Genomic DNA, 27,450 nt, shown 5'->3' on the forward strand with positions numbered 1-27,450 from the left:
TTCTGCTTAGTCACCCAGCAAGGTCTTTGCCTTAAGGGTTAAAGTTAATAAGAAAAAAGCAAAATAGTTAGCACAAGCAGAGAATAAACAGAAAAACTCTCGTGCTTAGGGTTCTACCTGGTCTTTATGAACCCTGAGCTTCCTAAAGACAATCAGCTTTCCTCAGACCTTCACCCTATTGTGTCTTCCAAGCAGGTGCTTTTATAGCTGCTTCCCTTGAGCACCTATCCAACCAGAGGGGAAAGCCAAGTTAAAGTTAACCCTTTGTTCACTGGGACTGATATAGTAACTTTCTCCTCATCACACACCTTTCCATATCAGAGAAGGTTCTGAAAAATTATTAAGTTTTATTGTATTTAATGGACCATCAGAGTATTTCCCATAGAAATAATAAAAAAGACCACATGTCCTTCTTTTTTTAAACCACAGTCATCTTTTATTCCCTTAAAAACAGACGTTGGAGAGGTAGCTAAATACCTAATAGACAAAATGGGAAGAATACATCATTGGAAATCTTGGAAACTGTTCAGCAGTATATTTGTTTCAAAATAAATGAAGGCCTCTGAACTAATCCTCAGATGAAAAGGGGTTCATATACGTCTTTAATTAGATCATGCTATTGGAACACACTATTGTGATAAAGAAGATTTAATAAAGCATTTTGTCCTTTTATTACTTTCATTTCATGCAACGTATCTGCTTATCCAAGCAAGATGTTTGACTTCAAAGGAAGTGCTATCCGCCCTCCCTCTGTCCAATAAATAACTCCTAGAGGAGTAAAAACAATATATGTTTGTAGCTTCACTGGTGCTGCTGAGTGGTAAGAAAATCAATCATTATCCTTCTTCTGTAGCTGTGGCTCTGTGATGGGCCTCTTCCTTTTGTATTCTTTCCTTAATGACAATTTCTGTATATCTTCTAATTCAGTAGTTGTTAATTTACACTTCTATATCAGAGTCACCAGGGACAGCGTGCACCTTGGTGGCAAACTGAAATCACATAACTTTCCTGCTGTTCTCAGGAGGTGAAATTAGCACTGTGCAGAGGCCCAACATAAGGCCTATGCACCACTTTAATACCATTTAATCTCTAAAAATACGGCATCAAGGGTATCTTAAGGGACGTATAGGAGTTATTCAGACCTGCTGGCTAGGGTGAATTCCACCTGTGGTTTAGTTTTTTTTTCAGCATGAATATACTTACTGGTCTTAGGATAGAAAGTATAACATGCCCACTGCCTCCCAAAGTTCCCAAAGGGAAGGAAATCAAGCTGCCCTCAGGGATGAATGTGCTGTCAGAGGGAAGGTGAATCTTACAAGAACTGCAAGCATGTTAAAGTATGGAAATGCACAGTTAATGCACCCAAACAACTTTAACTCCACCCTGTAGTGATCCATGAAATAACCAGAGGAATATGATCAGTGTGCAAAAGTGCTCATGGTTCCAAATTAGATTAAACTGATTTTTAAAGACACATTAGATTTTTGTTTCATTTTTTTTCTCCTCACAGTGTTCCTACAGGACAGTGTTAAGGCTGTTTTGCTGCTTTAACTGTACACTTCCATAACCTAAAGGTATCTGGATTTCTTTTAATGTTTATCTGAATTTCTTAGGTTTGTTTTTGTATAATTACAACACTCCTGTAATAGTTTTAACCTAAATTAGTAATATGTACTCTCAACTTTAACTCCACTTTGACAGTTTTTAATCTGGAAATTTGAAAATCAGGGCCATGATGCACTGAAATTGGGCCACTGGTTTGCTCAAAACACTTGTGACTCATCAAATCTTTAAATGAACACAATCTGGGTTCTAAGTTTGTTAAGGAAGCACAAAACCAGGTGAGACCTTCAAGCTTTTCGTTTTTGTTGCTGAGCACCTGCAGATACCATTGACTTTAGGGGAATTTGTGAATGCCCAACACCTTTAAAGATTTGGCTTGTCAGTATTTAATATTTATACATAACATTTTAAGGGGCCATGGAGAGAACTGCAGAGGGACTAAAGAGATAATCACTACTCTGAGGAGTTTACAGTCTAACTTACATTAGGTACAACTTTGAATCACACAGAGAAAGAGGATGTCAGGCAAACAGGAGTGAAGGAGACTTATGAGCTAATTTTGTGCTTTTCCGTTCTTTCTTTTTTGGTTTACTTTTGGCAAGCTGGTGAGGGAGTATGTGCTTTTCAGAGGGTTTGTGATAGAAAACAGGATGGAAGAATAAAAGTGTGTCCTTTATGCATTGTACTAGAAGTGAAATTTGGGGGCCAAATTCTGCTCCCAGTTTTTATGCTGAAAGCAGAAATTCAGGTATCCACATGTGCTCTAACCCACTGTTCCATTTAGGCATGTTTGAGTTAAGATCTCCACTGAATTTAGAATAAGTTTACCCTCAGCTGATAAAATCTAGCAAAATAGGAAAACTTTTTTTTTTTTTTTAAAGCAAGCTTGCATGCTAGTTTCTCCTAAGTTTGCTCAGCTTGGTTTAATATTGTTTGCTTTTCACTTTGTATTTTAACAAGTTTGCTGCTTAAGTTTTAGAATAATTTGTGATCAACACTAAATTTAAGTTTATTTTATTTTAGTGGCTTGTTCAGAACTAATTTGAACTTATGTCTGGCTTTAAATAAATATTTACATAAAAATAACATGAGATTGCAGGGTGTAAATGTAGTGCCATTCAACTATGTAAATAGCAGCAAAGATGTTTAATTGAATATAAAACACTGGTAAAATGTAAACATTTTTGTTCCAGTTGCCTTATGCCAGAGTTTTGATGACACATATGAACAGAACTAATTTACAGTGGAAGTTATCATTTGAAACAGGGTCCCATAACTTTGCTTTATGTCTGGAAATCTTTTCAGTAATCACTTGTGCCTTCCAATGCCATTCACTTTGCTTCTTAATCCATTCCACTGTCTTCTGCAAGGTATTCAGTGTTGAGCTTATTAAATAGCACCAGTATAATCGTAAAGTCATGTACACTATCATAAATCTAAATAAAGAAGCAAAGTTGGTCACAGGTCTGTGCATTTGATTGCAAAGGACATGAAGACAATAGTCACAGGTTTCATTTTTGATTACTTGCTATTTGTATTTTTCAGATCTGTAGAAGATAAAAAGCCAAGGACCTGGGCGTAAGTTCAAACAAAAGTGGTAATGGCCACTAGTTTTTGGGGCATGAGTGGAGATTGAGAAGTCCTTTGCTACCACTAAGACGTGATTGATCTTTATGCCATTGAGGCTCAGGCCTAGGGTCTGAGTAGTACAAGCAAATGATTAACAAAGCAACAACAACTGATGCTCAGACACACACCGATTGTATTTATAAAGGGTTGTTCCACTGTCTCCAACGTTGAAAATGGTGACCCACCTCAGTTCTGTAAGGCGCTGTTTTATTGTGCTGAACCAGTTGTTTGACTTCTTGCTGTACTGTTCCCAGGGGCATCTACTCTGGTTTGTGCCATGCTCTGTACAGTCTTTGACAGCAAAGACTGGAGACAGCAGGAGGCAGGGGCATACAGAGTGGGCAGATCAGCCAGCCCTGTGACTAGAAAGGATAAGAGAGAGAGAAATGTGGAGAGGGAATAAATTGAGAGGGAGTGGCAAGAACAAGAATGTGTTAGTATAGGGAAGATATGCAGGAAAGAAGAAGAAAGAGATGAAAGATACTCAGGGAAGAGGAGAAGATGAAGGGGAGATAGAGAGGCTAGGAGGATAAGAAGAAACAGGATGTGGGAAGGCAAGAGAGACTGAGGGTATATGATGGGTTTTTCCTGCTGATTACAGAATATATGTGAATGAAATTGACTGTGTTTGCTTCACAGAAGTTGTATGTAAGCCTTTGTGGTTTGCATGACTATGCACCCCTTGGTTCACTTTGAATATTGAGTCTACATGAATTTCCAAATCTCATAAGTAAATCTCAGCTGACACTCACCAATTATACCAGATTTGAGTTGGAAACGAGGTGAAACCTTTGTGTTTCTCATAGTTTCCAGCCAAGACCATAAATCAGCCCTAGTTCATTCAAAGCATTCATGAACCTTGATGAAGCACATTTGAGGCTTGGGTTATAATAAACATTTCAGGTTTTTGGCCAAATAATACCCTCAGGCTCTTACTCCATGGATCTCAGAAACTGATCTTTGTTTTTGCTATTAAAGGTCTGGTAGCAGTTTCCTAGCTTAACTGAGGATCTTCAGTTAAGCCAGGATCTTCTGTCATTCAAAAAAGAGAAGGTACTCTGACCCTCATCTCTCCTGCATTTTGTTTAAAGAACAGTAGACTGTCCAGCATCCACAGCTGTGCCACCACTAGAAAGGTATTTGTCTGAATGTTTTTTCTTCTCTTACATCTGTCAGTTAAATCAAAGGTCCAAAGGCAAAACCTAGCACTCAGGCACAGAGTGTGTGCTACATCCTCAGCTGGTGTAACTATGACCATGTTAAACTTGACAAATGGTTCATGCTTCAATATGTGATGAAAAGTTCATGCTCCAACAATCAGGTTTCATTTAATATTTCATATTCAGACAATCATCCTACTAAACCACAAAACAACATGTTGAAGTAAATTCAGGATCAGACTTAATCCCACAAAACAACAACAACAGGAAATTCAGACTTCAGGGGTGATATTATAGCCACAATAAGGGATCTAGTCTTCCTTTTCTCCATGCACTTGTGGGAATGTATATTTTATGGCTAGGTAATACAAAACCAGTCACTGTTTGCATTTGTGTTACCCATCATATTTGTTGGGAGAGTTAAGAACAATTGAACAAACTAAGGGTGCTGTTTCAACCATACGTTTGCTTTTGTAGGTTTACAATGGCCATTTGACAACCCTTCAACATAGGGCAAGTGTACGCTTACAAATCTGCTGCTGCGCCATTGTAATGCTTCAGTGAAGACACAAACATGCCGATAGGAGAGTTTCTCCCATCAGCGTAGTTAATCCATCTCTGTGAGAGGCGGTAGCTACGTCAAAGGGAGAAGCTATCCCTTGACATAGTGCTGTCTGCACTGGGGATTAGGTCAGTATAACTGCATCGCTGGGGGGGTGGATTTTTCACACCTCGGAGTGACGTAGTTGTACCAATGTAGGTTTATAGTGTAGACCTGGCCATAGTTTTTTTGCTTTTCATTTCCTTTTGACATCTTTTTGGAGTTTAATTTATTTTATCCTAAGGGTCTTATCTTGTGAGGTGCTGAGCACAACTCCCTCTCATTGAAAGCAAGGGGCATTGCAGACCTGAGCCCTACAGGAATGGCAATGAAAAAGTATATCAGGCTGTACTACTTCATTTGAACTGTTAGGGTTTGATGCATGAGTACTTTGCATTACATTACGGCTTTCAGAGGCAGAGGATGTGTTCTGGGGTGTGGTAGTGATTGAATGGTGGTGGCTGGAGTTACTATGCCTGCATCAGGCACAAGCTGGCATAGATAGTGTCTTGTGAGGTGGAAGAGATGCTTCCCTTTGCCCTCTCTCCACTCTGGATTATCTGTGCTGGGGCACCCATAGTTTGGTCATTAAAGTGTAAATGGACTTTGTACAATTTATTCTGTGTCCCGGTATAATCCTTAGCCACTGGCATGAATAGGGGGTGGTTAGCAACCCAGAGGGGCTAAAAGGAGTAAAAATCCCATACTAGAGATTCTAAACCTCTTGGAAAGAAGATAGCCAACACAGCATAAATCCCCCTCCCTCATTGAGCTGATGGAAATTTCTCCATGTGAATGCATTGATTGGTTGTCCTGGCTGGAGGGGAGCATGGCTGGGAAATATCTGCTCTCTTTAGTATTTATTATTATTATTAGTATTGCAGTAAGGCCTAAAAGCCACATTCCCGGTACTGCCCAAGACCCCAATGTGATAGGCACTGTGCAAACATCTTACAGAAATTAACCTCTAGCACCCCATGGGGAAATTTCCTATGGGAGTTTAACTCCCACAGAGACCAGGCCATCACTACCTTTTCATCCAGGCACAGGTGAAGAGGTGATGACAGCAGAAATCCCAAGGGGACCATGCTGCTGGGGAAAAGAGATGCTTAGGGACTAATAGGCAGGAACTCATCTTCTTTGGCTGCCCCAAGACACACAGGATCTCTTGGTGGATCTTATGACCTTTTTACAATTAGAGGACCATGTCACATATCCCCTCCAAAAAAACTCCTCTCACCTAATGGGATACCGTGATGGGGGCTCTGCAAGTGTCACCTCAGAGTTTCATGTGTAACTTTGCCCCCGAGCAGTTTTTTTTTTAATTGAAAGGGATGAAATAGCCCTACACACTTATATGTGGCACCAGTGAAATGCAGCCTGCTCTGGAGTTGAAGGTGGTAACTAACAAGGTGCAAGACTGTGGGAAGGGAAGTAGAGGAAGAATTTTGGCTAAGAACTCCATGGCAAACCTCTACATTTACAGAAGGTAGAACGGAGTATTTAATGTTCAAGCATAGCAGACAGAACCTACATTTATAAGGTCTCATCTGAAAGACATATAGATAGTTAGCTGCATGGAACTATATATACTGTATCTACCTTGGCAAGATGGAAAAGTCTGAGTGAATCCTGCTGGGATTTAAACCGGTGGTTCCATGGGGTCTATTTATTTCAATCATGCAGCTTAGACAACAAAGCCATCCTCTCCTAGGAGGAAGTGACTGTGTATGTAGCAGCAGCAGATTTTTATATGGTACTAAATCTGAAAATGTGTTTATTTTCTTTCTTAAAGTACCTAGTCTGCATTAAGGATTTAACTAGTTTCTTGAGGTTATTTTTATCTAAGAGTAATATAAAAAGGGTCAGAAATAAGTCATCTCTACATTTTTGTTTCTGTCTAGTGCACTGTCTGCTGTTAGCTGTTGATATAAATAAGACAAATTTCTATTTGAGCTCTGATTTTATCTCCAAAAAGCACAAATGCTGTAAATTACAACACCTTTTTATTTTAAGTTCAAGTCAATATTTAGTGATAAAAATCCATCACAAATGTAACATTTTAATGGTTAACATTAGTTTTTAAACTTGAACCTGTTTCCCCATCACACCACTATTTTCATTGCAGTATCTGGCGTCTATTCATTTGAGTTTCAGCTGTTCCCCATTCATAGTCAGTTCCACAATGTGGCCTGGCAGGAAAAGAAAATGCCATAAAATCAATGATCCATTATTAACAGATCTATGAGGGAGCAAATTTGGTATAGCAGAAAGCAGTGGAATCACCATAATTAACATTAGAACTGGACTGTTACTGCAAAAAAATCCATGAATATTCATTCAGATTTTTAAATGAATTAATTTCAACTATGTTAACTCCCCTTCTGTTCATTTTGTGCAAAAGTAATGCTGGTACAGAGGACTTTAGTGGTTCACAGACATTGGAAATGCTTGGTGTAGAGTTGAATTTCACCCTTTCAGTGAATATTCTTATAAAGAATTTACTAACAGCAAAATTTGTTGAAACAGAATATTTTAGGTAAGTGTTATAGAATATGCATTGAAAGCATACTTTGAATTTGAATGTCAAAATTAGCACAGGATAAAATGACTCAGAGTTATGCTCATCCAATTAGAGCACATTATTTTTTAACATTTGTACTGTAGTAGCACCTATAGATGAAGCAAGTCAGGATGCCATTGTGCTAGATGCTGTACAGAAGTATAGAAAATGATTGCCCTACCCTAAAGAACTTAGTCTAAAAGACAAGATTTAATGCAAGGATGAAACAAGATCTGGGGTGAACAATAGAGACAGTAACAAAAAGAAGAGGTGCGAACAATTCTTAGCCAATTAGGAGAGGTAGGTACAAGCCGCCCACAGTATAGACTTCCTAGCACGTGATTCGTGTCCAATCAAAACAGCTCAAATTTTGTCTTTTGAATCGGGAATACTTCCAACAACCTGCTTGAAACAAGCTACAGAAAAAGAATTATTTGTAGAAACTATCAACAAATAACTTTGAATAATGAATACATTTAAATCGTGACTTGTTTTGGGGATGTTACAATCAGAAAATAAATAGAAATTTGTTAAATTGATTATTTATGAATTACTCAATGTTTGTCAACTATGACAAATAATTCCAAGGAAAATGTTGTATAAGCTCCTTTAAAATTGTTAAAACTCTGTACATTTTGAGACATATACACATGTTGATTTGAAACCACTGTATCCAGTCAATTTGACTCAGACATTTCCTCAAGACTTAACAAAATTGTCCTTTTCTTTCTTGCTTGCTTTTTTATATTGCTCATACTAAGGAAAAAACCCTGATGTTGTACATAACATTGAAATTATTGATTTCAGCCCAGAGAAGCAAGGAAATTCAGAATTAAGGTATAAACTTTATGTTTAACCAACCCAGTTATGGCTTGGTACAACAGGAATCTATAAACAAGGGGTGATCTCATTTGTAACACAGTTTGTACTGCTATACACAGGGGTAGAATTACAGTAGGATGAGTTAAGGACAGAGTTTCAGCCTTGGCTTTGATTCTTCTTGCTTTTGCAGGGTTTAAGTCAGTCCTATGACATTATTTGAATGAGAGTCAATTTTTGGTAATTTAATTTGTACATAATTTTAAACCTCGTTTTTGAAAAATAATATGTCAGCAGTGGTGCTATGAGCTTGGGTAACTGCAGATAATTCTGCATGTCAGGGACAATTAACACATATCCTGTGGCTCTGATTACTAGATTCAAGGAAGTTCTGCTCAGCAGAAATGTTCTTAGTAAAGCCTCCTGGAAAGTTAAAGGCCCCTATCCTACAATTAAAATGGCGAAGTAAAGTACCCCCCACTTTTTTTTGATTGACTATAAACCTTGACTCAGGGGAGTCTGCTTTCAGAGGATGGTGGTTCAAAGCAATCATGAATGAAAAGGAGTTGTTGTGGCTGAAAATTCTTCTGCATGCTCTCTTAATTGTTTTTCCTAAAAAATTTCTAAAAATAAAAGCAGGTAATGCTATACTCAGGCTAACACAGGAATCACAAGCAATGGAAGTGAAACTAGTCATTTTTTGCAGTGTTATCAAGTGTAAAAAAGTAAGTACTTTGTGTATTATGCTAAAGCACAGCCCGTATGTACAGCAAAACTATTTTAGAGAATAATTAAAGAATACAAAGAATGCGTTTCCTATAAGCTATAGCACAATGTTGGATGATTAACTGACATAAAGGGAAAATAAATTAAAATACCTTCTACTATATACAAAATACCTTCTACAATAGTTTGTATTTAACCCCTTGGAAAGTACAAACTAAACCTACAACCATGGCAGTAGAGAAATTCAGTGTTCTAAGTTAGTGATTCTTAAACTTTGGGTCATGACCTAGGATTGGTTGTTAGCAGGTTATTTTCTGTTGTCACAAGACTACCCGCCAATCCCTGCTGTGACACTGTTAAAGCCAACTAATTGGTGCCCACGTGCTTTGTCTGGTCTTAGAGACCTGGAAGGCACTCGTGTATCATGATATAAGAACCTCAACAGAGGAGACTAGAGAAGTCCTGGTCACAGTAGAGAGTTGCCTGTTATCTGCAAGGATTTTAGTTCCAGCGTATTGTATGAACTGAAGAGGCAGGGAGGCTGGGTAGACAGTTTAAAAGTAATCTAGGTGAGAGATGGTGAGGGCAGGGACCTAAATTCTATTTTAGGAATGGAGCTGGGAAGCAGGGTGGCAGTATTTGAGATGTAGAGGACAAAGCAAGAGGATTTACTGAGAACCTGGAAATAAAAAGTGACAGACAGGAAAGAGTTAAAGAATGAATCAGTCCAAGGTTGTCATCTTTAGTAACTGCGAATATAATGGAGTTGTCAACAATAATGGAGAAGTGGGGAAAGGAAGATAAGGTAGGAGGAAAGATGAGAAGTTTAGTTTTTGATATATTTGATTTTAGGAAGCAGCAGGACACCCAGGAGGAGATATTAAAGTGGCTTATAGTAATGCAAGCCAGGACTGAAGATGAGATATGGAGATGCAGGTTTGCCTTATCAGCATAAAGGTAGCAACTGAAATCAGTGGAGTAGAGAAGTTCAAACAGGGCACAATTGCTGGGGGCAAAATGTGGGAGACAGAGACAAAAGAGAAAAGAAGAGGAACAGTGAAAGCAATGACTAAGGAGTAGTTGTGTAATGAGGAGAAGGAACAGAGTGTGTTTAAGGGAAAGGGTGCTGTTCACTGTGTGCAGAGAAGTCAATGAAATTGTGAATAGAGAAGAGCTGCTTAGGTTTGATGAGGGAAAGGTAATTTATGAGTGCAGTAGGAAAGACAGAAGCTAGATCAACATGCTATCAATGTTAATGCCTGGCATAGTTTAATATCTTTCCAGGAATACATTTTTTCTCTGTAGATTTTTTTTCCTTTGGACACAGCCCAAAGGTGAGCTTGGCTCCTCATACCATAAAAGGATAAACGCTTCACAAGATGATTAATTCTACATCCCACCCCTTCAAAAAAATGTCTGTGGTTTTAGGGAGAATGAATTATATGCTGTAATGTTACTGGAAGCTGGAAGAACAGCAGTGGCTTCTCCATTACATTTAAAATAAATAAGCAAAGAAAATGCATATTTTGTTTGGCAATATGTATAATTCACTATGTATGACAAGTTAGGAACTATCCACTGGTGACTGGAGAACAGATTTTCAGAGTTAGTTGTGCATCCAACATATTTGGTGCAAATATCCCATATGCACAGGCACATTGGGCATTTGCATTTATAAGTGTGGCACACACAGATGCATGCACACAATTGCCTGAGTCTAACTTTGCAAATCTAGCCCTCTAGCTTCCAGCTAGTTGCTGAAGTGTTTCTACAGCATCAGTGACACATACTGATATAAATCATCGAGGGAGAAAAAAAAAGAAACAAAAGCCTTTGCTATCAGCCAACCACTCCATCCCTTACAAAACAGTGCAAGCAAATATTAAGCATGGGGGTATACTTATGGTTTATTTCAGATAGATTTACTTTCTGATACAAATAATTGTGTATATTGCTGTGAAATCTCTGTGTAGAGGTGTTAGAAGAATGAATTGAAAGCACAGCATATAGTAAATCTGCTGGGCCTTGTATTCTTTCCTTCAAATAAATTCTTTTTAAGAACTCTGCTTGCACATACTTCATCAGAAGGATTTGTGCTAAGGATATACTTTTAAAGTACTGCCCGTTACCAAAGGCATAACGTCTCTCTCAAAATCTGTTTGTACTGAAGGCATAGAGTTGCAGTTTGGGCACAATGCTACATTTGTATAGCTTTCATCAAATGTGCTGTCACATAGTTACCGTGATGATTAAGACCACTTTGAGAAGTCTACCACCTCAGATTTACCTTGACCTTTAAAGGCCAGATTGGGACACTTAATAAATTGATCAATTCACTAAATACGTCTCTAGACATTTTATTTATAAGATATTGTTCTTCATACATATCTAAAATTAGTTGCATGCTTTTCTCATGCTCAGCTTAACTCTTAACTCTCATATAGCAACAAAGAGTCCTGTGGCACCTTATAGACTAACAGATATATTGGAGCATAAGCTTTCGTGGGTGAATACCCACTTCGTCAGATGCCCATGAAAGCTTATGCTCCAATACATCTGTTAGTCTATAAAGTGCCACAGGACTCTTTGTTGCTTTTTCAGATCCAGACTAACACGGCTACCCCTCTGATACTCTCATATAGCAGTTATCCATTGGTGCAATAACAGAGGGGCATAATTCTAAAAACCCTCTCTCCTGTGAGATGTATTTACTCAGGGATAAGGCCAGCTCACGTGAGTAAAGGTTTGAAGAATGAGGCCCTTAATGTAGAATATACAGTTTTAAATAAACTAATCTCCAGATATTTTCTTGAAGATTACAAATTTCCTTCCTCCAGAATAACTAAGTAAGAACTTGTATGTAGTGCTGTTGTAGCCATGTTGGTCCCAGGATATTAGAGAGACAAAGTGAGTGAGGTAATATCTTTTATTGGACCAACTTCTGTTGTTGAGAGAGACAAGTGTTTGAGTTTACACGGAGCTCATCTTCAGAAGATGAGCTGAAGAAGAGCTCTCTGTAAGCTTGAAAGCTCCTCTCTCTCATTAACAGAAGTTGATCCAACAAAAATATATTACCTCCCCACCTTGTTTCTCTGAGTTAGAAGTGGTTATGTTCTTGTTCTGAATCCTGCTAGCTAACTATGCAACTAGCAAGAGCTATGGTCTTCAGTATGAACTATTCCATACTTCCAAGGAATTACTGAGCATTAAGTATATCATTTGTATATACATTTCCTGGAATGTTAAGAAATAAATGTTTACAATATGATATCAGATTATTTGAGGTGACAGACATGGTGAGATTTTTTTAATGAAAAAAAATCAGGGTAAAAACCCCCATACCTTTCATGGAGATTTGGGAGATTTAATGCAACACATGACTGTCTGGCCTTGAAATGCCTCAACTTCATGATTCAGCATGACTAGATCAAATATTCATCTGACAACGGTTCTTAGTCCCACTTTGCTTTTGTAACAATTAGTAGGCCACCAATCACAAATAGCTAAAGAAGCTCATGGTCTGAAAGCATATTCAAAATTTAAAGGCTGATTTTTTTCAATTTTTTTTATTATGTGTCAAACTTTAAAATGGAAGGCAACATACTACATACGTGATGACAACCAAACTACACATTTCTCACAGAAATGGATGGTTGATAGTCTGTACTTGTCTAAATATCACTTGTAGTAAAGGCAGGTTAAGTAATACTAGCATTGGTAATGATTGTGGGTGTCTTGTGCATATCTCAAATCAACAATGACAGAGGTAGTATAAAAACAATTTATGAACCACGGTCCTCTTGGGAACTACATTTCAAACCATAACTTCATCTAAACTGTTTATCGGCTGCTCTTATTTAATGTATGAAGTGTCAAAAAGTTTCTTTGACATTAGGCTTGTTATTGTCCTTTGATTTATGTATTAAAGCAAAGTGTGGTAAATACACAGATTGCCTAGTGGTTTTGTGTTTGAAAAATGATTGGAAACATTTGCTATAGCTCTACAATCATTTATATACAAGTTTAAAAAAAAATAAAAGTAATGAGCTTGTTTCAACCCAAGGAACTTAGGATGAAGATAAAGATGAACTGCAAAGACTTTTGTTTTTGCTATCAAGTGGCCAACTTTCAAATACAGCTACCTAAAATAATGCACATACACATACAAATAGGTAGCTGGGCATAATTTTTCACAACTGTGCACACAAATCATTCTTGTGTTTATTTTGTAGAGTTAGCATAGCTATTTATGTTTGAAAGTGTGGATAAAGATGAACTGAAAATGACAATAGAGGGACTGGACCCTGGCATCATCACTCAAAGATTTTCTTTTAGCTCTGTATGCTGCTAGAATGGGCCACATTAATGCCGTGTGCACCTCCATGCAAGTAAATGGAACTACATCAATATATTTATTTAAATGACCAATGGCTATGACTAGTCTCTTATATCAAGTGTTTTCATTAGCTAAAGCTGCTGAAATATTATTGAAACCTCAAACACCTGTAAAGCCTGAAAAAACATTGAGGTGAGATTCCTTGAAACAGTGGAATTCCAAATCTTGGTCATTTTGCCATTGTTCTGTACAGTGGTCCCTGTGCCATGAAATCAATGATTCCAGAGTACTATTTTTAAAGAGGTACTTGAACCATCAGCTTAGAAAGGAGACCAGGGGTAATGCTTTCTCACACGGATGGAAGGCAAATGAAAACTTGACTAGAAAAACACATTCAAATGTCTGGATTTGATAGAATAGGGACAACTGCATGACAACTGGGGAGGCAGACTGCTGACCCAGCACAATTAACTTTGCAATCTACATCTTTTAAACAGCTAATAGCAAATCATCATGGGTCACATCCTGAAGTCCTAATACAGGGAAAACTCCCATTTACCCAGACTTCTATCTAATCACCTTTTCACCTTTTCTATGCCAGGCCATCTCTTGAAGCCTGATGTCACCAGTGCTGCAGGGCCAGTTTTAAAACTCCCATTTACCTTTTTCTATCTAATCACCTTTTCACCTTTTCTATGCCAGGCCATCTTTTGAAGCCTGATGTCACCAGTGCTGCAGGGCCAGTTTTAAAAGTGAACACTTTGAACTTTGGTAATGTTTATTGGATCTTTGCAGGTTGGCAGCCCTCTGATCACCCTCTTTGCCTCATATAATGCGTGGGTTAAAACTAGAGCTGGTTGAATAGTAATACTAATGGGTGAACATTTTCATGAATGCAAGTGCCAGGTTCAATTTGCTATGATTCGAGGGTTGAAGTATGTATTAATCATTAATATTCTGTCACTAAGTATTTGTGAAAAACTGGTGAGATTCACAAACATTAACACATTTTCGTACAAATGCTTATTCACCCAAAAATTCTTACGAGGCACATGATATTCATCAATCATTATTCCTCTGTTTGAAATATTTAACTCAACCAATCAGATAGCAGAAAATATACCATGTGACTTAAGTGACCAGCCACACAACATGAATAACAAACATATGAAAAACGGAGAGTCTGAGAATTATTCATCCAAACAATCTGAGTAATACTTACAAATAATGAACTTATTAAAAGAAATTCTCTGCTATCTCCTTACACATCACCAGCTCTCTTCAGTTTTCCTTACCCTGTGTAGCCTTTCTTTTATCTCTGTACTTACTCCTCCCTGTTATGGGCAGAGGATGGGACAGCTTTTTAATTTTAATTCAGTGTCCCAAATTACAAGAATTCCTAGGTTTTACAAACAAACAACAACAACAAATTATGATTTTCCTCTCTCTCCATCATTGTGTTACTGTGCTTTGATGGTACATACACTACTGTCTCTGCTCCTTGGTTTTGCTCTAGTTCCCAAATTATATATATATATATATACAACTTTCAAAAAATAGATTCTTTTTACTGAGCTACTGTTACCTTTGTGGGCCTTTCATGTTCTGGCTCGTAGTTGGAGTCTCCCGGATTGGACACTATCAGCTTCACTTCTCCCAGTGGCTCTCTTCCAGTGGAAAGATAGAGCATTCTCATTCTAGAAGAAGCATTTTTAGGGGCTTAGAGCTCTGCTTGGGGTTCGTCATTAAAAGTTTCACTCTCACAGTAGTCCAAACTAGGGACAAGGGCCTTGACCTTCTATTCTCCCTTCCCAGCTCCCAACTTACTCTCTGGTAGCAGTATATTTAGTACTCCATAGATGACCAGAATTCACTTGGCTGCTTCCTCATATATGTAATAGCACCTTAATTACTTCTTATCAGTACCTCCATAGGCCGCTATCATTTGGAGGTTTAGATAAGAAGTAATTAAGGTGCTATTACATATATATATTTAGATAATCCCATTTACCTTTTAAAAATATTGTATAATATTAGCTTCTTCTAATCTTCCAGAACTTCTTCAGTGTTTCAAAGCTTACTAGAAATCAGTGTTAGTGGTCCAATGAGCTTCTCCAGTCAGCTCTTTCAAAACTCTTAGATGCAAGTTATCCAGAGCTGCTGATTTAAAAATGACTAATTTGACTAGCTGCTGTTTAACATCCTCCTGAGATACTAGTGGAATGGAAAGAATGTCATCATACGATATAACTACATTTTTCTCCCACGTACAAAACAGAAATATTTATTGAACACCTTTGCCTTTTCTTCATTATTATTGATAAGTCTACAAGTCTATCTAGTAATGCACCAATATAATTGTTATATTAGGGAAAAAAGAATCCTACTTAATAAAACTCCTTCCCATTGTCCTTAACGCTGCTGGCCAGAGAGCTCGCTTTCTGTCCCTTTGCTTCCCTTATCAATTTTCTACAATTCCTAGCTTCTGCTTTATATTCATTACTATCAACTTCCCCTTTCTTCCATTTAATTAAGGAAATCATCTACAAACACTTGGAAGATGTTACAAGATGTAAGGTTACAGGGAATAGCCAGCATTGATTTGTAAAGAACAAATCATGTCAAACCAATCTGATAGCTTTCTTTGATAGGATAATAAGTCTTTTGGATAAGGGAGAAGTGGTGGATGTGGTATACCTAGACTTCAGTAAGGCATTTGTTACAGTCTCGCATGATATTCTTATCAATAAACTAGGCAAATACAACTTAGATGGAGCTACTATAAGATGGGTGCATAACTGGCTGGATAACCATACTCAGAGAGTAGTTATTAATGGTTCCCAATCCTTCTGGAAAGGTATAACAAGTGGGGATCCACAGAGGTCTGTTTTGGGACCGGCTCTGTTCAATATCTTCATCAACGACTTAGATATTGGCATAGAAAGTAAGCTTATTAAGTTTGCAGATGATACCAAACTGGGAGGGATTGCAACTGCTTTGGAGGATAGGGTCATAATTCAAAATGATCTGGACAAATTGGAGAAATGGTCTGAGGTAAACAGGATGAAGTTTAATAAAGACAAATGCAAAGTGCTCCACTTAGGAAGGAACAATCAGTTTCACACATACAGAATGGGAAGAGACTGTCTAGGAAGGAGTATGGCGGAAAGGGATCTAGGGGTTATAGTGGACCACAAGCTAAATATGAATCAACAGTGTGATGCTATTGCAAAAAAAGCAAACATGATTCTGAGATGCATTAACAGGTGTGTTGTGAGCAAGAGACGAGAAGTCATTCTTCCGCTCTACTCTGCGCTGGTTAGGCCTCAACTGGAGTATTATATCCAGTTCTGGGCACTGCATTTCAAGAAAGATGTGGAGAAATTGGAGAGGGTCCAGAGAAGAGCAACAAGAATGATTAAAGAGAACATGACCTATGAAGGAAGGCTGAAAGAATTGGGTTTGTTTAGTTTGGAAAAGAGAAGACTGAGAGGGGACATGATAGCAGTTTTCAGGTATCTAAAAGGGTGTCATAAGGAGGAGGGAGAAAACTTGTTCACCTTAGCCTCTAAGGATAGAACAAGAACCAATGGGCTTAAACTGCAGCAAGGGAGATTTAGGTTGGACATTAGGAAAAAGTTCCTAACTGTCAGGGTGTCTAAACACTGGAATAAATTGCCTAGGGAGGTTGTGGAATCTCCATCTCTGGAGATATTTAAGAGTAGGTTAGATAAATGTCTATCAGGGATGGTCTAGACAGTATTTGGTCCTGCCATGCGGGCAGGGGACTGGACTCGATGACCTCTCAAGGTCCCTTCCAGTCCTAGAATCTATGACTCTATCTATGAATCTATGAATCTTATGGCCAGTGGTGTAAATCAGGGCCATAGAGCGGAAGAGGGGGGCAATTTCCCACAGTTACTCTTCTAGAGCAATGCTGCTCTTTGATGCTAGGGTAATAAAGATTTGCTGAAATTACCAGAACTGTACTGCAACAAATTTCTGTTACCTTGGAAACACATCATAGTCACAAAACTGGCAGCATCAAGAACTGGTTTCTCAAGTAGTTATCACATAACAACTTTCAGAAGAACAGCTGGCACACTGTCTCCCATGGGAAGCATGGCAGGGTGGAGTAACTCTCTTGGGGGAGGAGCATATGTGAATTTGGAAACAACTTGTATTACAAGTTTGGCCGATGTTCATTTGAACATTCAAACAGATACCTGTTTCAAGTTGTCTTAGGCCCTATTATTTTATCCTTGGCATATGTATGCTTTGGGCATATAATGCAAAAATTATGCAAAAGAAATGCAGTTTAATGAACAGCTAAGTAATGGTCTTTGTTTTAGTTCCATCTGTAATTATTATGAGAAAGGTTCATAAGACATCAGAAAAAATGATAGTCAACATTTATGTGAACTGGGATGTAAGTGGAAATTATTGGTCTAGTATTAGTGCAGTAACATAAAAATTACCTGGCTTTTATTTTCACTTTCAGGTCAGACAGTTTCTTGAAGATATCAGATGGAGATAGCATGTATCTTAAGTACCTTGGAATGGCACCGATTCTGCTCTAACACCTGCATAAATTGTGAATAACAACAGAAATCCATGGAGTTAAAGACTAGTATGAGATTAGAATTAGGCCCACTGTGAATAAACAAATACAATTGATCAACAGCACAATTCATAAACTGATCAATTGCTAAGAAAAAAGAGAATTACAATAGGATAAGAACACAGATATATTTTAATTACGTTTTAAAATTTGCCCTGCATGTCCATCATTGCTCTCTTTATTTGTAAGCAGAGGCTCTCTGTGAGCTGGGAGATATTCACTCTCACTCTGAGACATGAACTAGTTTGAAAACTCAAAGTCTGGTGGATTCATACGGTTCCTAAAGCCCCTTGACCTGTAAAATCACCTTTTTAATGATTTTGCAGAACCCAGGAGATTGTGTTCATTTAGAAAAGAAGAAATTGCACTATACCACCACTGTACCAATAACACAGTTTCATTTATGTCATAGGAAATGAGAGTTTTGGCGAGTAGGTGTTGAGACTTGATTATTTATTTTGTTTAGACGTGTAAAACCTGCCCTTCCACATGGCTGTTGGAGTTTTTCAAAATGATAGAACTTTTTTTGGGGTGGGGGCTAGAGCAGGACTTTTTTTTATCCAAAGGGTTTTAGTAAGGAAATTACAAAGCTTGTGATCATGATTTAAAAGAAAAAAAAATTCTTCCCTCCCTTAGTTCACAATTCTTACGCACAACTATGCATCCATCTTGAAATCTAATTCAGCCCCTTCCAGCCAGCATTTATTATTTATTATTTGTACTACCATTGTACCTACAATCCCTAATGATGGACCAGGAACCCGTTGGGCTAGGCATTACTTTCAATCTGCAACCAGCCAGGAGAAGAAAAATAATCTGGACGATAGATAATTGACTTGAGAGCTGAAGAACAGATTTTTTTTTCTTTACAAAGAAAGGGACATTTTTAATGCATTATTAATAAACAAATATGTCCATTACATGGCATCCGAGGCTGACTACTGTATCAAAGAGATGTAAATTTCTAGGAAATGTGTACTAAAGTTTAAATTAATAAACAACCGTTCCATTCAGTTTTAGAGAAGCAGTTTCATACAGCAGACATGATAATGGGTCTAACGCTGATCTCACATTGGACTGTACAGGTGAGTCCCATCAAACGCGCATTTAACTTACGCGAATTCAACTATACACGCTCGGCAAAAAAAAGAAAAACAACAAGATACCTGTAAATAGTGTGGGCGATTCCACCCAATTAACGTATGGCCTGGAGTGCGCGTGAGATGGGAGATGTGAATCTGCTGTTCCCTCAGTCAGTCTCAGTTCCCACGTGCCTCTCATAGTGTGAGCATCTCGCCATGCTGAGTGTGATTCTAGTGTTTAAAGATACGTATTTTTCATACAACATGGCCCCTAAACGCAAGCCAACTACTTTATGTGGTGCTCAACCGAAAAAACAGCAATCTGTTCCAACGCTGGAGGAAAAACTGGCTGTGTTGGACTTATTGAGAGACGGTATTTCAGTCTCCAATGTGGCACATAAATATGGCTGCAACGAATCTAGCATCCATGCCATCAAGATTCGAGAGAGAGAAATTCATCAAGCCATGGCATCAAGTGCTCCAATAACTGCTAAGGTGATGAGTCAGGTGTGTGATAAGACTTTAGTGAAGACTGAAAAGGCATTAAACTTATGGCTGGAAGACATGAACCGTAAACGTGTGCCTATCGATGGCAACACGTTGCGAGAAAAGGCTCTTAGCCTCTACGCGCTGTTCAAACCTCCTGCCGAAGAGGGACAGCCTTCTGATGAGAAGGAATTCAAAGCCAGCCAAGGTTGGCTTAACAGTTTTAGGAACCGCTTCAACCTCAAAAATGTGCAGACTACTGGTGAAGCTGCATCTGCCAATGAAGAAGCAGCAAAAGCCTACCCAGAACAATTAAAGAAAATCATAGAAGAAAAGGGCTATCTTCCGGAACAAGTTTTTAATGCTGATGAGACTGGGCTCTTCTGGGGAAAAATGCCCAACCACACTTACATTTCAAAATCAGAAAGACAAGCCCCTGGCTTCAAAGCAGCTGAAGACTGCGTGACTGTGTTGTTTTGTGGCAATGTGGCTGGGCATTTAATAAAGTCAAAATTACTTGCTCTACAGGGCTGCAAATCCCCATGCCCTAAAAGGCAAGAACAAAAATCTCCTGCCTGTGTTCTGGCAATCAAATAAAAAGGCTTGGGTGATGGCAGCATTATTTCTGGATTGGTTCCACAAGTGTTTCATTCCGGAGGTCAAGCGGTACCTCAAAGAGAAAGGACTTGATTTTAAAGTATTGCTGACCATAGACAATGCTCCTGGCCACCCTGTGGCACTCCGGTTTGCACATAACGATGTTGAAGTCGTCTTTCTCCCCCCCCAATACCACCTCCATCCTCCAACCTCTCGACCAAGGCGTGATTCGCTGTTTCAAGGACATGTACACGAAGCTTATGTTCTCACGGATATGTAGCGCTATGGATGCTGATCCCAATCTTAATGTGATGGAGTGTTGGAAGTCCTTCAACATTGCCAATTGCATCACTTATTTTAAACAGGCAATGGATGCAATCAAGCCTGAAACAGTCAATGCATGTTGGTGAAACCTATGGAAAGAATGTGTGAATGATTTTAAGGGTTTCCCAACCATTGACAAAGAAGTGAAACGCATTGTTCAGGTGGCCAGGCAAGTGGGTGGTGATGGCTTTGTTGACATCCTTGAGGAAGAAATTGAAGAATTAATTGAGAGCCATAGAGAAACATTGACTAACGAAGAGTTAGAGGAACTGATAAAATCGTCTACAGAAGATGAAGATGACGACGACGAACAGGAAGAGCCAGCAAGTTGGAATCTTCATAAATTTGCTGAAGCGTTCCAAGCAGCGAAACACTTGAATGATTTAATTTCTGAATACCATCCCTCTATGGAATGAAGATTCAAAATCACCTGTAGTATTAGGGACGATTTGAGACCGTATCAAGAAATGTTTGAACAGCTCAAGAGACAACAGTGACAGTTACCGATCACCATGTTTTTTAAGGAAAAACAACCAGCAGCAGATGAGCCTACGTAATCAACTTCTTGAGCTGAACCAGAGCCAACCACTTCATCTACGACTCGCTCTCCATCACCCACGTTCTCTGTCACCTCCGTCTCCTAGATCAACATCAAGCCCTGATGACCCCCTGTAATTACCCCCTGTAATTATCCCCTGTAATTAAAAATACAATACTGTAAAATTATATTTTGCATATGTACTCTTTATTATATACTGCACATTACTGTATACATTATACATTTATACATATTACTGTACAGGGTTGTATACACAAAACCATGTACAGTATACTGTACTTTATGGGCGATTTAAGGGATTTTCAAGGGTAATTTTGACTATACACGATTTTCGCCTTATGCACTGACTTTAGAACCTAACCCCTGCATAAGATGCGACTCCACCGTACACCAGAATAGCTCGACAAACATCCCTACAGTTAACTCTTCATTTTTGCTGGTGTGAGAGCAGACTCAAGCTTCAATATTTTTAAAGATAATTTGTTAAAATGACAGTAAAATAATTGCCCAAGATAAAAATGGCCTGGACTGAATATATCATTCTGGGTCTTGTAAGTTCTGTAGCTGCAGCTGAAAAGTGTTGCTGATCAACATGCACATGTGATTGTATCTGATATATGTTATGAATGGCAGAAGTGAGAAAAGCCACTCCTTCATTTTCAATATTTTAATGAGGTCTGCCATAATATAGTTATTTTTTCTGATCTTCAAGATTTGTGAATATCATTTTTGGCAAGCACACTGCTTAGGGAGGGAGGCTGCAACTTGAAAATGAAAAATCTGTCATTGACTACTCACCAACAATTTAAAGAGACTGTGTCAAGTGCTTAAACTATAAAATGTACTGTCCTGAAAGGAAGGTACATTGTATTCAATCCCATTTAAGCATATTTGCAAAATATGTGTTTTAAATAAGAAAAAATAGAACAGTGGTTTATATTATATATAGAATAAACTAAAACAGTGGATCTGGAATGACTCAGCAAATGTTTTGGGGAAAAATAATCATAATGACGTACAGAGACATAGCTAAAAGAGGAACTGTTTAAACAATAACTACAAAATTATCTAAAGGCTCTAGATTACAATTAATCCCTTAATTTCTCTGTAGTTTTTGAAGGTTATATGAAAGTAGTCTCTCCAACTGGAGTCTTTGCAAGACAGGGAAAGTTACAGCAAACTGAACTGTTTGTGCAAGCTAATGCATGATCTTAATATGCTTGCAAACTACAAGGAGAGAAACACAGTTTTCTCCAGAGGTTTGCTATGTGTTGAAATGATTTAGGTCTGGAAAATGAATTGGTTCATCCTTCTGGACAATTTCTGAAACAAATATTTAGCCAGATTTATAGTGCTGTACATATGCTGTCCAAAAGATGCCTCTGAAATCCAGCTTTTTGTAATGCCTTATCATCTAGTTTGTGAAGACATTTTTTTTAATAATAAATGTAATTAATCAGCATATTTTAGGACCACGTAAATATAACCAATAGCTCAACTGCTTATTCCCAGTGCAAATAGATGACATTAATTTATTTATTTAATATAACAAATGATAAAACACTAGGGGCCTGATTTTAAAAATATCAAACAAACCAAACGATAGCAGCCCTCCAATCCAAAAAACTTCTTATGAGAACCCAAATTACGAAGATTATGGGTCCAGACCAAGCTTTAAGCACATAAAATAAACTTTTCTAAAGCACCTAAGTCACTTAGGAGCCTAAATTCCACTGACTCCTTAATGCCTAGGTCACTTTTGAAAATAGGACTTGAAAATTTTACCCAGATTGGCTAGTTATTCATCCAAATGGGTATTTGTGCATATATTGAAGTCACGCCTAGGAATCCCAGTCATGGACGAGGACCCTACTATGCTAGGGGCTGTACAAACACAGAATAAAAAATGGTCCCTGTACTCCCAGACAGACAAGGGAGTACAAGGAAACAGTGAAACAATGTTGATCAGCATGACAGGCAGTGGTCTCAGCACACCAGCAGCCTAACCATTGCCAAGTTTTTTTGTAGGCACCTGAAAAAGGGGAGTTTTAATCAGGGATTTGAAAGTGACGTGGCTTTGTAGATGTTTATGGGGCACTCCTCCCAAGCACAAGGGGCAGCATGAAAGAAAGCACAAAGGTTCTTGTTTGAAATGTAACATGTGGAGCAGGCAGGCCTACAAATACCCAAATGGCATGCACAGTCATGGTAATTGTGCATGCTAATTAGGTGTGTATTTGCTCACATACATGTTTTGTGATGAAGCCTAAGCAATCTGTATTCCACTGCTAATAGCAATGAGAATTTTGATTATTTTGTTTTGTTTTTATGTCAATATTTTAAATTCCCCTCAAGCAGGTATTTAAATCCTCCATGAAGAATGAGAGATGAAAACATGTGAATACGCAGCTGAATATGTTTGTGATTGATCAACCACAGGAACACAGTTCATAAATTCATAACAAGACAGCATTTTAGGAAATTATAGCTGCAAAAAGCTTGTGTGTATGTTAAGGACACCATATTTTCAAAGTAAAAAAAACAGGACACTTTTGTGACAGTATTTTTTTGTGACATACTCAAGTGATCTGTATTCTGGCTCCTTTCTTTGATCTGCTTCACCTGGAGTAGAGCAGCAAACATTTCAAAAAATCTGAGCTTTGCCTCTTTCCACTGAACCTATGTCACAGATACCCCCTCCTCGGTCCCCAGGCCTCTCCTGCCAAGCAGAAGTTTTGCACTGACTAGATTGGGTCATTACCTCACTTGATTCATATCACAATTTTGCTACATGGGAAATTATGACAAGCTCTGCCTGTGAATAACGATTGGGGTGAAACATGGTTTCATAATGTGGTGAGAATGAGAAGGTATGGTGAATATTTGACATCAGTGCAGCAATATGTTTTATTTACGGTTATAAAAACTTGAATACTTGAATGCCTTATCTGATGAAATAGGATATTTGAGGTATACTAAAAATAGGTCTTGGGACAACAGCACATCATATGAAAAACTGAGTCTGTCCTGGTAAAACTAGGATGCATGGCTATCAATATCAGACTTTATTATTGTTATGAAATTCAGTAAGGACTAATGCAAAGTACTCCATTTAGGAAGGAACTATCAGTTGCATACATACAAAACAGGAAATGACTGCCTACGAAGGAGTACTGTGAAAAGAGATCTGGGGGTGATAGTGGATTACAAGCTAAATATGAATCAACAGTATAACACTGTTCCAAAAAATGCAAACATCATTCTGGGATGTATTAGCAGGAGTGTTGTAAGCAAGACACAAGAAGTAATTCTTTCATTCTACTCCATGCTGATTAAGCCTCAACTGGAGTATTGGGTCCAGTTCTGGGCACCACGTTTTGGGAAAGATGTGGATGAATTGGAGAAAGTCCAGAGAAGAGCAATGAAAATGATTAAATATCTAGAAAACATGACCTATGAGAGAAGATTGAAAAAACTGGGTTTGTTTAGCCTGGAGAAGAGAAGACTGAGGAGGGACGTGATAACAGTTTTCAAGTACATAAAAGACTGTTACAAGGAGGAGGGAGAAAAATTGTTCTTGTTAATCTCTGAGGGTAGGACAAGAAGCAATGGATTTAAATTGCAGCAAGGCCGGTTTAGGTTGGACATTAGGAAAAACGTCCTGTCAGGGTGGTTAAGCACTGGAATAAATTGCCTACGGAGGTTGTGGAATATCTGTCACTAGAGATTTTTAAGAGCAGTAGACAAACACCTTAAAACACCTGTCAGGGATGGCCTAGATAATACTTAGTCCCGCCTTGAGTCCACGGGACTGGACTAGAAGATCTCTTGATGTCCCTTCCAGTCCTACAATTCTATTTATTTATTAGTAGGGATCCATGTTTGTCATGGAGGTCATGGAAGTCACAGATTCTGTGGCTTTCTGTGACCTCCATAAGTTCTGCGGGGGCCAATGTCGCTGACCCCAGGGAACAGCCACACCAGCCACTGCTGGAGCTGCACTGCAGCCAGCCACTCCGGTGGCCCCGCAGCCAGCTGCTCCGGCAGCCCGAGCAGTGGCCAGTGCAGCTGGCCTTGATGACCACCTGAGCAGCAGTCCCCAGGTGGCTGGTGCAGCCACTGCTGGTGGCCCCCAGCGGCGGTCTCCAAACAGCCAGAGTAGCCACTTCCCTGGGTAGCCCCTGGCAGTGGTCCCGGGCAGCCAGTGCAGCCGCAGCCGGCAGCCACCGGTCACTGTCCCTGAGTGTCTGGAATAGCTGCTTCCCTGGGTGCCCAGGCGGCTGGTGCCGCCACTGCCAGTGGTGGTCCCCGGGTGGCCAGTACAGCCACTGCCGGCGGACCCTGGCTGCAGTCCCCAGGAGGCCAGAATAGCTGTTTCCCTGGGTAGCCCCTGGAAGCTGGTGCTGAGGCTGGCCCTGGCCTTCCCCCCAGCAGCAGCCCTTCTAGATGCTCCTCCCCGAACAATGCCCCAGGCACCCCCCAGCAGTGATTTAGTGTATTTATAGTATAAGCCATGGACAGCCTGTTAATTTTTGTTTATTGCCTGTAACCTGTCCATAACTTTTACTAAAAATACCCGTGACTAAATTGTAGCCTTATTTATCAGTTATATATTATGGAAGCTTCTAGGAACCTCAGTAGTGGGCAGGACCTCATAGTGTTAGTCAATGTACAAAGAACAATTTGTTTGAGTGCATTACATTTCTAAAAGTCAGAGGAACATGGTAACTGGATCAGCCCCATCAGCCATTTAGGCCAGTATTCTGTCTCCAACAGTGGCCAGTACCAGATGTTTCAGAAGAAGGTGCAAGAAACTCCACAATGGGCAGATATGAGATAATCCATCCCCCTGAGGGTCTTATCTTAATCCCTAATAGAGTTGTCTTAAACCTCAAGTTATGAGGTTTTAAATCCCTTCCAAAATTCTTCTCTTATCTTTAACTATTAACTCTTGATATTCTTTCTATCCATATAAGCATCCAGTTCCCTTTTGAATCTTGCTGGATTCTTGGACTCACTCACATTTTGTAGCAATAAACTCCACAGTCTAATCACGGGCTGAATGAAAAAGTATTTCCTTTTCTCGGTTTTGAATTTGCACTTTTTGATTTCATTGAATGTGCTCTTATTCTTATGTTACAAGATGGGAGAACAGAAACGATCAACCTTCTCTAGATCATTATTTTATATACATCTTATTTGCCACCTTTCAATGACACACAATCTCATTCTTTTCAGTCTCTCTTCATAAGAGAGTATTTCCAGGCCTTTGAACATTCTCAGCACACTTCTGTGAACGCTCCCTAATTGTGCAATGTCCTTTTTGAAATGGGGTGACCAGCACATTGAACATAGTGTTCCAGATGAAGGATGCCATCAATATTTATAGTGGCATTATAAACAATTCCATATTATTCTCCATCTTTTCCTTACCCATGCTAACAGCTTGTCTGTTTTTTTAACCACAGTAACACAGTGAGAAGTCTTCATTGAACTCTACAATGACATTCAGATCTCTTTCCTGAGGTGATATGTTTAATTTAGACTCTTGTAAGGTGCTTGAGCAGTTCAAATGTCTCCCTCCAACTCCATCTTAGCTATTTCTACCACATTTCTGTCAACTTCAATTGATTATTCATTGCAGAAATTAGTCAGATTTATTAAGCAAGTCCTCCCCTTTAGATGGATACCTCAGGAGGTTTTCTTTAATCCAGTTAAGAGTTTAAAAAATTCTCCACTCCTTGTTTTCTTTATTTCTGGTAATCTCTTTATCTTGCCTGTATCATCCTGATGTTCTGTCTCCCCTATGTTCTCTACCTCCTTTTACATTTATTTTATACCTTTTTATTGGGTGACTTTCAGTTTTACTAAATTTTCATTGTATGCCTGCAAATTTTTTTAAAGCAACTTTCCCTGTTCCCCCATGGTGAATGCAGAGACATGGATATTGTTCTGTTCCAGTGATAGATGTTTCTAGTAACACCAAGTTCCTCAAACAGGCTCTCAATTGGCCTGTTGATTTATTCCCCATCAGCCTCTAGTAGCACGGTTTTGTCTGGATGTAAATAACTTGTAGTCCTTTTTTAACTCCCCACCATAATGATTTCTTTGAGCACTCTGCTTTTCTTTAGTCATTATTTTCTGCTTCCCATAGGTACATTTCTCAACGGTATACGTATCTGGTGAGCTCCTCCTAAGGAAATCTTCTAACACTGAATAATGCCAACTAGCAAAATGGAGATGTGGAATGTAATCCTTCAGCATCTTTAGTCAAACTGAAATGAAAATAGCAATGCTGGAGCTAGTATTTAAACAAACAAACAATGTCTTATTAAAAGCCAATTATTTATTTCTAGTTAATGCAAATTTAGAACCTTTTTCAAC

General features: G+C 38.7%; 2 long non-coding RNA genes across 3 annotated transcripts in view; one reads left to right on the forward strand and one right to left on the reverse strand.

Annotated features, from left to right (window-relative positions):
• Positions 1-2,717: 2,717 nt before the first annotated feature.
• The window catches only part of LOC122172348 (uncharacterized), a 30,289-nt gene continuing 5,556 nt past the window's right edge, over positions 2,718-27,450 (forward strand). The window contains exon 1 of the long non-coding RNA XR_006172584.2: positions 2,718-4,328. This is a non-coding gene — a long non-coding RNA (uncharacterized LOC122172348). The remainder of the gene's footprint in view (positions 4,329-27,450) is intronic.
• Positions 6,945-27,450, reverse strand: part of LOC122172347 (uncharacterized) — a 65,072-nt gene continuing 44,566 nt past the window's right edge. For both annotated transcript variants that reach the window (XR_006172583.2, XR_010601420.1), the window contains exons 2-4: positions 17,876-17,980; positions 14,983-15,094; positions 6,945-7,145 (exon numbers count right to left, since the gene is read on the reverse strand). This is a non-coding gene — a long non-coding RNA (uncharacterized LOC122172347). The remainder of the gene's footprint in view (positions 7,146-14,982; positions 15,095-17,875; positions 17,981-27,450) is intronic.

This window comes from Chrysemys picta, chromosome 5 (assembly GCF_011386835.1).
Source record: "Chrysemys picta bellii isolate R12L10 chromosome 5, ASM1138683v2, whole genome shotgun sequence".
NCBI lineage: Eukaryota > Metazoa > Chordata > Testudines > Emydidae > Chrysemys > Chrysemys picta.